The sequence below is a fragment of the Cibotium barometz genome, chromosome 15 (assembly GCF_041138505.1).
Source record: "Cibotium barometz isolate CiBa-2024 chromosome 15, ASM4113850v1, whole genome shotgun sequence".
Classification (NCBI taxonomy): Eukaryota; Viridiplantae; Streptophyta; class Polypodiopsida; order Cyatheales; family Cibotiaceae; genus Cibotium; species Cibotium barometz.
Window position 1 is genome coordinate 16,390,139 of NC_141060.1, and position 6,575 is coordinate 16,396,713.

A 6,575-nucleotide genomic window follows, 5' to 3' on the forward strand; every position below is an offset into this window, starting at 1 on the left:
TCCAAATGTCATGGGAATTCCTCTTTTATCATTTAAATATTTCTCATACATAAAATAAATTTATCTAAAATTCATCTTTGAATTTAAATAAAATATCCATTAATTCCAATATGCTAAGAATTTCACTTTTCCTATTTAAAAGATTGAATTCTAAATGTCATAGGAATTCCTCTTTTATCATTGAAATATTTCTCATGCATAAAATAAATTTATCTAAAATTCATCTTTGAATTTAAATAAAATATCCATTAATTCCAATATGCTAGGAATTTCACTCTTCCTATTTAAATGATTGAATTCCAAATGTCATGGGAATTCCTCTTTTGTCATTTAAATAAAATTATCATAATTTTCTCTTTTCTTAATTATTTAATTATACATAAACCTTAAAAATTATTTTTCCCTTGAATGTGATGAAAACCATTCTTTTAGCCTAGGATATTCAATCCTAGAATATGGTAGAAAGTCCTCTTTTCAAGTTATGCATAAGAATGAATTATGTATCAATTTCTTAAAATTTTTGCCATAGCTCCACTGCTATTACTGAAAAGAATACGACTTAGTAATGTAATTATCATTATTTTAGTATAATACTAGCATGGTATAGTTCACAGATTTTTTTTACAAAAGACTAAGGATCTATTTATAGGTGAGGGAGGCCTCTAACCAAGTCCAACTAGGTTCTAGAATTTTCCAGGTTCAGTTTGGCTCCCTTTTGATTTTGTTTGATCCAGGAGAGGAGAGATAAAAATATCACAAGTTTTTTGAGTTAAAAACTCCACCACATGTATGAAATAGGCGCCTCCTTGAAGTCCCCCCTTCTCCTTACCAAGGTGTCAAAAATGTATCATTATACCAAAATATCTCATAGTTTTTAACTAAAAAACCTTGTACTCAGCCAACTCTTCATCTTATGTGGGCATTTACTCATTTTTGGGTACTTTCTTTTATTCATTGGATTTATCTACTCCCCACACTTGGATTGATCCTATTGGCCCATAGGAACCTTAATTGGACCATAATCCCAAAATTTTTGAAAATCTAGACCCTTAGGCTAAGGTCCTTTATACACATTTTCAATTAATTGCACATTGGAAAGTTCTTTTTTAATTTCTGTTTAAGGGAAAACCATTTTAGACACTAGGAGGATTTTTATATCAAAAAATATCTCAATTTTGGATTAGCTCTCTCTAGACATTTTCTCTCTCCAAGCTAAAACAGCCTAAAACAAGATCTTTCTTCTATTTCAGAGAGGGGAATAATTACAAGATCATTAGAAGGGGAGGTTCTTACACCTTTACACCTAAAAAGTTGGAGGGAGGAATCTTACATCCTACCCCACTTAAAAAATGCGAGATGTCATCTCGCGGCTGGAGTACAAACTCTTTCCCTTAAGATCCAACTGATTCTGCGATTCCTTATAGTCTGGTCAACCTAACACAATCCTGGGATAAAGATCCCTTCATATAGAACTCATTACTAGATAACAATTCATTCAGAACGTATCATTCATATCCTTAACACAATAATGGTCCATCATACCGAAAATTTCATCTGAACATTCTTCCATGAGAATTTCAGTTATGCAGGTTTTCAATTTGTCATCCCTTAATTAGATCCACTGGGTCAAGGGTTAACAGCAACAATTTGTCAGCACAAACCACTAATCTCGTAGTGATTTGCTGAAGTTATTATCGCCATTCCAGTTATTAACATCATTACTCGGATTCGTCCCATTCATCCTCATTGTGGTTTTGTTTAACTTATCTCCTTTCAACCAGAATTCAGGAATCATCATCTTTCAATCAGAATCCAAATCAATTCATCAATTATCAACCAAAATTTTAAAATCATATCAACCACATTCGAATTCATCATCTGGATAGCATTTTTGCTTATAATTTCAAGGTCTTAGATTCACTCGTATATATTGCCAGTAAAGAGCTGCAATTATACCCTCGGTATATATGGGTAGTCACAGTCCTTGGAATTATAAGGTAAATACCATCATGTCTAGGCCTCAAGCAAGTCAGGGATCCCATACAATTGCAGTACTTCCATCTGAAGACCCAATTACAAATTTATGAATCTTCTTTCTGAATATCAATTTGTATGAATTTCATCACACAATTACAACCTTTTACTGCTACTTCATAAATTTTTGACATTTTTGGTTTCTCAACAGATCCACTTTAGCCAATTCGCTCTGATACCAGTAGGCTGAAAGATCCTTGCCGGCTCCGCGCAACAAATTCGGGGGTGCTAGTAGCGGAAGTAGCACATCTTGCGTAGGGCAGAGCCTCTCACTCGGGCCATGCCCACGGATATCCGGACAAGAGACTAATCCCTGAGTTCTTCCCAAACCGAACCTGGAAAAACTTCCCTCGCCCAGAAAGCACGGGTGATTCCTCCAGGATATTTTTACTCTAACGTAGTCAAGGTCATCACTAACCAAACTGATCCGATTGAACCTGTAAGTCACTTGGTCAGATTAAGGAAGAACTTGCACTTGGATTATAGAGACCAACGCTTTTTTCGTCATTGTTTGAGAGGCACAGCCGTTGATTCTCTTCCATAGAACAATTACTATCCGGGATTTAACTTCATCTATCGTACCATAACAGAATTGAGTCTCATTTTAGGGATCCATCAGTCTAGCCTAACCCCATCCAATCCCATGGGTTAGCCAACCGCCCAACCACTGTAGTGATGGGATCCAATTACGAATTTGGTTAGGTTTTGTCCCGGCGGCGAGTACCAGGGAAAAGAGTTCCTAGGCCCCCTAGCCGGCGCTTCATGCAAACTTCAAGATAGTCACACCACTTACACACCCAATATGAAATTGCTTGTTTCACAGATTCACCTCACTTTAAAACAATCTTTTAATGAAACCATAGTATCAGTGATCATAATCCTCCAAAATATCCGGTTGAATTCTAATTTCCAATCATTCCTTCATTGGTGTACCTATGGCATCATTGGCAACCAGAACACTCACCACCTCTCCACTCAGGGGCCTTTTCAATAGTTCCTAGCTCATAGTACCCAGAAATATATTCACATAAGAAAATCCAGATGGACTCTCCGTTGAAGATCGGCAAGATCAATCAACAGATCCATATAAAAGAGCCGTGGACTCATCCGTTGAGGATCAGCAAGGTCAATCAACCAGATCCATGCCCGAATTCAGAAAACACCTCTTACTCCTTGTTCCAATATCTTCCTCGACGCACACGTGGGTATCTTCGACGACCCAGAGCCCGAGCACCGTATGGTCAGCACCCTCTAGGATACTTCACAAGTCACCTAGCGCTTCACTCATAGGCCGCTTCCTTGGTCCCTCATCCACCGTACCGGAAGCTCACCATTTAAATCAAACCGAGGCTGGTCACAAGACCTCGGCCGACCTTGCTACGCGAGACATCCTCCGTTTACTGCCCGTCAGCTGTTGCATTCCCAACATTCTTGACATAAAACAGTCATTTAAAAACAGGTCATAAATACATTTTCTATAACGAACTCTCGTCTTTCCACATTTTTCCACATCAACCCACATTACTTAATGCAAGTCCAATCATTTGTATTCCATCATCATTCATCTATTCTCATCCAATCACATCATTCATCTATTCTCATCCAATCACATCATTTTCCATCTCATCATATCTTTCCACATTTATGGTCATCACATCTCATCTATTCATATCTACCCCGATCCACATCACATCACATCCATTTCACCTCACATCTCATTAATTCACATCTATCCCGATTCACATCCCATCATATCTCATCCATTCACATCACATCTCATCACATCCATTCACATCACATCTCATCCATTCACATCTATCCTGATTCACATCACATCTCATCCATTAACATCTATCCTGATTCACATCACATTACATCTATCCCGATTCCCATCACATCACATCACATCCATTTCACATCACATCTCATCCATTCACATCTATTCCGATTCACATCACATCACATCACATCCATTTCACATCACATCTCATTCATTCATATCTTTTTCGATGCACATCACATCACATCTCATCCATTCACTTCCCATATCATCCATTCACATCTATCCCAATTTATATCATATCACATCACATCCATTTCACATCACATCTCACCCATTCATACTTATCCCGACTCTCACATCACATCACATCCATTCACATTCATTGTATCCCCATTCCATCACATATATTCTATCCACATTACATCACATCCACATCATATCTCATTCATACACATCCCATCTCATTCATCCACATCCATCCAATCATTCATATGCACGACTATCCACATCTATCCATACATTCACATCTATCACTTTACATCCACATATATTCACATCACATCACATCTCTTTACATCACATCACATCACATCCATCCACATCCACATCACATCCACATCCACATCCACATCCACATCACATTCACACCCACATCTCTTTTCATCACATCCCATCTCATCCACATCCACATCTCATCCACATCCACATCTCTTTACATTATATCACATCTCATCACTTTCACATCCACATCCCTTTACATTACATCACATCCTTTCACATCCACATCCACATCCACATTCTTTCACATACACATCCACATTCATTTACATCACATTCTTTCACATACACATCCACATCCATTTACATCACATTCTTTCACATACACATCCACATTCATTTACTTCCCATCTCACCCTCTCATCTCATTCTCATCTCATCATTCACATCCACATCCCTTTACTTCACATCTCATCCACATTCATTTTCATCACACCACATCCTTTCACATCCTATTCACATCTTATCACATCTATTCACATCCCTTTCACATTTTATCGCATCCCACATCTTATCACATCGCATTTACATCTTATCACGTCCTATCACATCCCATTTACATCTTATCACATCTATTCACATCTTGTCACATCCCATTTTAATCTTATCACATCCATTCACATCCTATTCCCATTTAGTAGCTTTTCCTACTTCGATACTGATAATGGGACTTTTTCTAAATTTTTGCCAATTACTTGGCCTAGATAAAGGTTCTTTTTCTCGACGATTATTTCCATATTCTTTCTCAATTTCTCAAATGAATTATATCCAATATTCCTCTTTTGAATAAAAGAATTCATGGGATTTACAAAAATCAATTCTACCCATATTTTCACTTTTGATAAATAATCATAAATTAAATTATACTAAAAATTTCTTTTTTTTCCATTTAATTTCTTGGACCTCAAATATCATGGGAATATCTCTTTTTGCATTCCAATGTCATAGGAATTCCACTTTTATCATAAAATAAATCTATCTAAAATTCCTCTTTTCTTTAATAAAATATCCATTAAGTCAATATGTCAAGAATTTCACTTTTACTTTTTAAATGATTGAATTCCAAATGTCATGGGAATTCCTCTTTTATCATTTAAATATTTCTCATATATAAAATAAATTTATCAAAAATTTATCTTTGAATTTAAATAAAATATCCATTAATTCTAATATGCTAAGAATTCCACTTTTCCTATTTAAATGATTGAATTCCAAATGTCATAGGAACTCCTCTTTTATCATTTAAATATATCTCATGCATAAAATAAATTTATCTAAAATTCATCTTTGAATTTAAATAAAATATCCATTAATTCCAATATGTTAGGAATTTCACTCTTCCTATTTAAATGATTGAATTCCAAATGTCATGGGAATTCCTCTTTTGTCATTTAAATAAAATTACCATAATTTTCTCTTTTCTTAATTATTTAATTATACATAAATCTTAAAAATTATTTTTTCCTTGAGAATGTGATGAAAATCATTCTTTTAGCCTAGGATATTCAATCCTAGAATATGGTAGGAAGTACTCTTTTCATGTTATGCATAAGAATGAATTATGTATCAATTTCTTAAAAATTTTACCAGAGCTCCGCTGCTATTACCGACAAATTTTAATATTTTTGAAAAGAATAAGACTTAGTAATGTAATTATGATAGTATAACTATCTTTTAACCTTAAAATCAATTTATGGATTTATCTCATAATATTACCATAATTTACAAGCATATAAGTATAAAAAACCATTTTCTTAACCTCTAGCTTCACAAGCCTAGAGTTTGATTTGTGAATTAAGAATTTCTCCATGAGAAGCATCATTTGAATAGAGAATTGGTCATAGGAATGACCATTCTTTGGGGGAGAGAGAGATAAACATAAAAAGCATCCTAATTTAAGCATAAATGTAAACTTTCCTTAATTATACAACTCTTAAGAAAAGCTTGATTTGCATTATAAACACTTAATTAAGAAACTTCTCAAGCTTTCCTAATTTAAGCATAAATGTAAACTTTCCTTAATTATTCATTACAACTCTTAAGAAAAGCTTGATTTTCATTATAAACACTTAATTAAGAAACTTCTCAAGCTTGAGAGGGGTTGAAGAGTGAAAACATTGAGAATAGTAGAGAAAAACCATAGAATTACACTTTACTTCTTGTTTTTGCTTGGTTCTCTATCATAAAAGAAGCCCCCAAC